Source organism: Cydia pomonella, unplaced genomic scaffold, assembly GCF_033807575.1.
Source record: "Cydia pomonella isolate Wapato2018A unplaced genomic scaffold, ilCydPomo1 PGA_scaffold_72, whole genome shotgun sequence".
NCBI classification, from domain to species: Eukaryota; Metazoa; Arthropoda; class Insecta; order Lepidoptera; family Tortricidae; genus Cydia; species Cydia pomonella.
The window spans coordinates 42,351-50,620 of record NW_026907905.1 but is presented as its reverse complement, the minus strand read 5'-3'; the positions used below and the strand labels follow the sequence as shown (position 1 = coordinate 50,620).

General features: G+C 40.8%; 1 non-coding gene across 1 annotated transcript; it reads left to right on the top strand.

Moving 5' to 3' along the window:
- Nucleotides 1-3,192: 3,192 nt before the first annotated feature.
- Trnaa-agc (transfer RNA alanine (anticodon AGC)) lies at nucleotides 3,193-3,265 on the top strand. Its single transcript has one exon. It is a non-coding gene; the product is annotated as a tRNA-Ala (tRNA).
- The last annotated feature ends 5,005 nt before the right edge of the window (nucleotides 3,266-8,270 follow it).

The following is an 8,270-nucleotide window of genomic DNA, read 5'->3' as shown; positions in this document are numbered from 1 at the left end:
TTTTTGGTCCGAGTTGCCTAGCCAAAATTTCCACGCGCCGCTACTGAACCTTACGTAATTTTTTTTTATCCAACAAGCACCGCGATCTAAATTAAACTAAAATATTGCAAATAATGCTAATTAAAAATATAATACTATACTACTACATCCTATTTCTGTACAATACATTTATTTAACTGTTTTTTTTAGATGCCCCGAAAACGGAAGCATGTTACGGAGAGACACAAAACTTGTTACAGAATGTTTTATAATAATATGTTGATTAGGTATGTTTCATACCTATATAATAATAAAACATTTTAGCAACAACCGACTGCTGCCAACCGGCTGATTAAACAGGTCGGCCACTGCTAAAATTTATATCAGAGAGAGTTAAGGATTTTTTTTTGATAGGCATATCGCCATGTTTTTGTTTACGTAATAAAACAATTTATACTGATTATTTTATTGCGTCTATTATTTCATTTTACATCCCGAGTCTGCAACACTCGTTGTCACAGAGTGTGTGGGAATGGTTATGATTGAAACATTGTTATAGTTGAAACAAGCACTTTTGTATGAAACATAATTATGCTTGTTTTCTGCGATTCTATATCGTTATATCTTATAATTGCATTGAAACTACTTTGGTTAAGGTAAATTTAAAAGGTAGCAGCGACAAAGACAACTAAAAGTCGTATTTTCTTTTTTTTTCTCAAGTTTTTTAGTCGAGATGTTCAGATGCTCATAAATTGAGAAATTTTTATGTTATGCTTGCGGACTTTTGATGAGCTCATTGTATGCCGAGGTAGTGATGAAAAAAATTAAAACAGATATAAGTACTTTCATTGTGCCGAAGATATTTGAGTGTTTCAATTGACCTCACATAGTGTTTCAATTGACACTCATGTGAGGTCAATTGAACCATACTGCCCCATTCTCTTTATTACATTATTGTCAAAAAACTATGGATTATAGACCATCCAAATACATTTTATTTAGGAACCAGATAACTAACCTTGAAATATTTTGAGCGTAGATCTTTCTACTCATCAAAATATAACGATCACAGGCGGTTAAAGGCAAATTGTTTCAATTGTCCCCGGTCTACCCTAATGCCCGTAATACAACAACGCTATATCTATATGCAACATTTAATTACTGTTCATAAAAATCTTTTTTTTTTAAATTAACTAATTAACTATGTCATTTAGTTTCCTTAAACGTACTTATCCATACCCCGGAGTTAACGGAATTCAATAAATACACGATGTATTGCTGTCCCGCCCATGATGCCGGCGGTCAATGCCACCGTCCGAGCGGGGCAGCTATTGGGGGTCCGTCCTTTAACTACTTTTGTGTAACTATGTAAGTAGGGATTTTTGTTTTCCAGGGAAACTAGTGGGAATAAGCCAAACAGTCGAGTTCAGATGATTTTGAACCCCTAGTCCGCTGAGCTATTTTTGCTGCTGATTGTACGTGCTTTCAGATATACGAAGCGTCGTTTGTACAGTTCGTTTATGTATGGTGTGTACACACACGGACTTTTATTGATGAGCCATTTAGGGTTTACTTTACATTGGACATTTCATACCGTTAGTATAGACAACCAAATTAGCTTAAACCCTAAATGGCTCGAAAGTCCGTGACTGTACATAATTCAGGGTGTGGTAATAATTACAGCGTCTTCTTGCTTACTCATTATAGTCTATTGTATTGTATTGTATAGTTTTTCCAGCGAGTTTTATTACCAGAAATGCGATAAGGTCGCGTCGGAGCAAATTAAGTCTGCACGGCATGCAATGACTAAGTGTGGAAATGTCAGCAATATGTATTTTTTAATGAAAATATGACGTTCATAATGACTCTCCCTCACTTAGTTCTGTTCAAGTTGCTACAAAATTAGCTTATGGTGGTATTCCACCTGTCCAATTTCTTGGTCCAATGTGTATTTGCGTCTCACATTTTGCTTACTGTGAAAGTGAGACGCATACGACAGGTAGAATACTTGATCCTTAGGCAGACCCTAACTGCCTTATTCATGAAACTTTACGGGCCCTGATTTAGATAAATTATTTTTTATCCCTTTCTTACAAATATGGAAGTCAAAATGACAGATACAGACAAACGATTCATAGCTAATTCGGGCCAGTAACGCTTTTATGAAATCGCCATAAAGTTTTGACAATAGCATTACTATAAAATTAAATGACAGTAATGCATCAAGATACATGGTGTTAAATATAATTTGTACATGCTACTACTACATTATTAGTACTATATTATTAGTACATGCTACCCTGTGAGGGCATTACAATGTCTTATTTCTAAACTTGTACCTAATATGTTAAATTGTTATCATGTAAAGAACTTACAACCTTTTGAAAACCACAGTCGGCTGTGGCCGTCATCGGAAATTCTTGCCAAGGACGCCAACGACGGCATAGGAACTTACGCGGGACTCCGTTAAGTTCAATTTCGCATAAACAATTGCGATCGCCTGGCGTCCGGGGCAGGGCACATTCCTTTGCCGTCTGGCGTTCAAAAGGTTGAGACATAACTTATAACATGACTATCTGGACAGCGTCGAGCGTTCATTCCGTTCCGTGGTCCTCGACACTTTTTAATATGTGACCGCGACCAGCAAAACGTCCCACTTTGTCGCTTGCCATAAGGACACCTTGTCAGGTTATTCGTATAACAAGCAAATCTCGTCCTTATGGCAAGCGACAAAGTGGGACGTTTTGCCGGCCGCAGTCACATTATAAAACCCATTTATTTTATCAAGTTTACGTTCTCGAAAATGGCTATAATGAGGGCAAGACCAAACAAAATACTGTAAGTGTATTATATAGATATAATTACTAACTCGCCCGACGCAAGACGTCTAGTATATCTGACGCATCCTAGGAAACCTATTCAAACTATATGAATTGATTCTTGTTCGCCCCAGTATAAAACAGCCTGTCCACTGAGATAGGAGATTTGTGGGAATCTACCAATAGCATTGGTTGTAAACACTGATTGTTATTTAGTAAAACGGGACTTAATTAAGCTTAGCTAGCTATTAAGCTTAGAAACAAATACTGGTGAATGTCCAATATGACTAGGAACTCCGGTAGCCGTTTAAGAAGTGTAAAACTTTTACGGTAGATGTCGCTAGGGCCTCCCCACGGCTCATATATGGTGGAAATATTCGCTGTATTGGGTACGGTCTTGGTAGCTCAGATGGCAGGGCACTGGGCTAGCGATCCAGTGGTCGTGGGTTCAGGTCCCACCCAAGACAGTGAATTTTTCCACTTTTAATTTATTTCCAGCGTAGGGAAGGAGAACCAATGCCATTGGTTCATTCCCGCACATCTCTAATCTCTGTCTCAGAGGAAAAGCAGTCTAGAGTCAGACCAAGACAAGCCTGCAACGATTTTGATACCACACGCAGTGCAACTGTAATTTGAAACATCAAACTTCTATTAATATATGACGTCTAAATAACACTTCACTGCGTGTGCTATCAATCGTTGCAGACTTGTCTTGGTCTGACTGTAAGTACGAGCAAGATGCACTGAGTGGTGTGTTATTTAGATCATAATGAGACAATTTAGTCTAGTTTGAGGTAGGCCTTTAATGTAATTCCTAGTATCTATACAGTAAACATGTCGTATTCGTATTCGTATTCGTATTCGCGGGCTGGGTTTCCGCAACTCGACGTCGCAATTCGCGCCTATTTTGCGTGATGGTGGGTTGACGGCACTACTCCTGCCAACCCAACTCTACCAGGAAGCCTAGCAGACCCTTGATGTTGCCGACGACTTCTGGGAGAGACCCCGGGGAACCGAGGTATTGTGCCCGGTATTCTGCCACCCCTGGGCATTCAAGAATGACGTGGGCGGCTGTCTCCTCCTCCTCCATGCACGCTCTGCAGAGGGGGCTATCTGTAACACGTAGGGTTAATAGGTGTTTGTTTAGTGGGGCGTGGCCGGTTATGGCCCCAGTCAAAAGCCGGAGCTGAAACCAAACCGCAAACCGGGGTCGATTGTCGGGAGGGCCTCCTTCGCCTGCCTGCACGTGCCTAGGTTAGACCAGTACTGTTGGTGTTTTACCTTGGTGTTGCGTCTCAGCATGTTCCGGAGCCAGGCATAAGGCAGAGGTATGATTGGCTCCGGTCCTGCCACCCTCAGTTCCGAGCCACCTCTCGCCAATATGTCGGCTGCATCGTTCCCTCGCGAGTTGCTGTGTCCCTTAATCCACTGCAGAGTTACGCTGGTGGTGGTGCTTACCTCTGACAGAGCCTTGTGGCATTCGTAGATTAGCCCTGAGGTCAAAGTATAACTTTGCAGAGCTTGCAGTACTGACCGACTGTCAGAGAGTATGCGGATGGGGTAGTCCTCTACTTTCCTTGAGACGATTGCGTGTGCTGCCATTATGATGCCCATACATTCCGCCTGGAAGACTGTGTTGTGGGCGCCTAGTGGTGTTGAGATATGTATGTTTAGGTCCTCTGAGAATACTCCCGCGCCAGTGCCTGACCTTGTCTTTGATCCATCCGTGAAGATTCTCAGCTCTCTCGGGTTAAGTCCTTCACGAGGTTCTTCGTGTAACTGTATCTTGTATTTCTTGTCGAAGATGTATTGCCTGGGTATCCTGTCAGTCACCGCTTCTATTAGCGGTTCCTTACCTATCGCCTCGTAGAGGATCTCGGTGTGTGGTACCCTGGGTGGTCTCCAGAGATTCGATTTTTTGAGACGTACCGCCGAAGCTAGCGCTTCCTGTTGTATAAAGAGGTGCAGCGGCGGCAGGCCCAGTAAAGCTTCCAGGGCCGCGGTTGGTGTTGTCCTCATGCAGCCCGTAGTCGCCAAACAGGCCAACCTCTGGAGTCGTTGTAGTTTAGCTTCAACTGTGGATAGTTTGGTGCGTGGCCACCAAACTATTGCACCGTAGCTTATTATTGGTCGTATGACTGCCTGGTAAAGCCATAGAGTGATCTTGGGGGTTAGCCCCCAGGTTCTACCCACCATTCTACGACATTGCCAGAATACGACTGTGGCTTTGTCAATTTTGCCGTTTAAGTGATTACTCCAATTCAATTTGCTGTCAAGTATTAACCCTAAATACTTTACCTCTGCAGATAGTTGGAGTTCAGTGTTGAACAGTTTGGGAAGGCAGAAGTTTCCCAAGTTGCGTTTGTTGGTGAACATAACCAGCTCAGTTTTGTTGGGATTGACTGAGAGTTCGTTGTTAATACACCAGCGCTCCACGATGGCTAGTGCAGAGCGGGTAACATCGCATACCGTACCTGAATGATTGCCGCTCGTCAGTATCACTATATCGTCAGCATAGCCGATTGTGTAATAGTGATTGTTGTTTAGTGTGGTGATCAGGTCATTCACCACCAGGTTCCATAGTAGTGGTGATAGGACTCCTCCTTGGAGTAAACATGTCAAATAGATAATAATGTTATTATTTTTATTCGGGCATTTATCTTAAGCGGTTATTTTTGTACTGGACAAAAATGTCTCTTATAATTCTTGTATTTTGCTCTGTTTGCTTTCATTCTCAAAAACTAACATACTTTTTTTTGTAACATACTTTTGTATTAGTTTCTGCCTATTAGACAAAATAACGTATCGTATTGCTTTAATATCAATGTAATCAAAAGGTGCGTTTAAGGAAATTCAAATTGACAATGATGTAGTTCGTGTCGTTCACGATGACGCGCAGATTTGTCAAATCTGACCTTTAATAATATGACAATACGAATCAAGGCACGCGTCTTCATGAATGACACGATCTATAAACATATATTGTACATTTCTTACTTTCCATGTTAAAATTACGTTAATTGTACATTGATTAAATGCAAGTGTTTAGTTTCGTATCCACATAAACTGTCATTAGATACTTTAATTTACAACTTTGCCCATACTGAATGATCCGGGCAAAGTTGTAGGAAAGTGAAAGTATTTTTTTGATGTGGTGACTGTATACTTATTAGAAATATTGAATCTAAGAGTATGTATCTGTTAAAGTTTTAATTTAATAAAAGAATACGTGTTTAAACTGTTTTTTTTTTTATTCAATTACAAATTCCTTAACCCTTTGACAACCAGTAGTCCATAGACAACAACGTTTACAGTATAAAAAGAACCTTAATGCATTCTAATATAGTTTACAGTACATATGGCGCTACTTTATCGCACTAGTGCTATAATTAGCACATTACGTAACTATGTCGAAAATTTATGTACTGTAAAACGTACGATATATGTGCGAATAGATAATTCGCAACTCGTGTCGATTTAAAACACTCCCATCGGTCATGTTTTAATTTATCCCCACTTGTTGCAATTTCCTATTTTTCGCACTTGTATCTGTTGCGTGTTATGGCTCCTCTTCACGATGGCCCAGCGCTGACCCAGTGAGATGGCCATGCGATGGCTGACACGCCACTACACGATGGCGACATTCAGTTGCGATCTATTCGTTTTACAAGATGGACGTGGAAGCATTAGCCGCTGCAGCAATTTATTTATACGCCACGTACCAACCGTTTTTAATCTGCACAATAATACAGTAATTAAAAAGAAATGACGTAGAAGATTATGGTGGATGTTATCTATCCATCGCAATAAATAAATAAATAAACTACTTATTATGGGACAGTATTACACAAATTGACTAAGTCCCACGGAAAGCTCAATAAGGCTTGTGTTGTGGGTACTTAGCAACGATATACATATGTATAAATACTTAAATACATAGAAGACATCCATGACTTCGGAACGAATATCCATGCTCATCACACGAATAAATGCCCTTACCAGGATTTGAACCCGGGACCATCGGCTTCATAGGTAGGGTCACTACCCAATAGGCCAGACAGGTTGTCACCTAAGTCAATTTAAATTTGTGCAATAAACTCTACAAACCTTTGAAACCCTACTAAAAATCATTACTTGTCTCTTCCTTAATGTGCCGCTGTGTAGGTATATATTGTGCATATACTTATATAATTTATGTATGCACATATATTTAGATATGTAGGTATCTAATATTAATTTCTTTTATTATTGGTATATTTATTTATTTAAATTATGAATGTATTGTATATTGGGACCGTGCGAAGTGCATGGTGGGGGTAAGTAAAGCGATCCCAGCTCGTAAGGTGGTAAAAATTTGAACTAACTGCGGATAGCGTCTTTAACATTTCGTACAATTATATGGCTCGAAATGAAACTTTGATTTACGATTACTCCTGAAATATTCATTTAAATTGTATGGTGTAAGGGACCATTGTAATCTGTATGAAATGCTTAATATAACTAACGTATTTATTTTGATAATTGTTAATAATGTATCCATGTAAATAGGTAGCTTTGCAAATGCCACATATTACGTGATCTTTTTCTAGAAGTTAAGAATGGATATAGTAAGTTATCCTTAAAAGATAGACATTTAACATCGCGGACTTTTTTGTAGACCTATGAATGAGAAACAACCCCACCATACATTGTGTTGTTATAGCTCAAACGGATTAGGCAGCGTTTTCGATTAAAGCTCCTAGCCAGCGTGATTTTTTCCGAAAACATCGTTATATTTAAAACAATTTACACAAAACCTTGTAGGGACACATGTGTACACAGTTGCAGGAATGCTGACTTGGCATTCCACGTGCAAGCCGCGAGGCGCGGGCCCCGGCAGTTGTCCCCCGCCTTTCGACTAGCCCGGTTCTCTCCCAACTATACATAGGTATAGTGTTCGTAGAAGCAATTAAGTTTTAACCTTGATCTTTGTAGTGTAACAGTGAAGTAATAAACTTTTATATTTTCCGTGCTAAGTGACTTTCCCTTCTCACCAATTAGTTAAACCCTTGGAGTCAGATAAATAGACAGTAGATAGAAACCTACAAGTGGTGACCCCGACAAAAACGCGATAGTGACTATAAACGATTTAGTGCGGAAAGTTGTTTTCTGTTTATCGGGGGCAACTCATTTTGCGGGAGTGAACCGGGGCAAGTACACAAAGACATTCTAATATGTCAGACGGTGAAGGCGAGGCGCCCGGCGTCAGGGAGCGCGGCCAGCGCCCCCCGCCGGCGGACGCGTCGTCTGCAGCGAGAGAGGAACGGACCAACAGGCAGTTGGACCTGGCAGCTGTCACGGTGGCATCAAGGTTGCCAGAGTTCTGGGCGGACCAGCCCAGGCATTGGTTCCTGCAGGTGGAGGCCATCCTAAATCCACAGCACCTCAAGGACCAGGCGAGGTATGACCTAGTGCTGGGGAAGCTGACGAAGA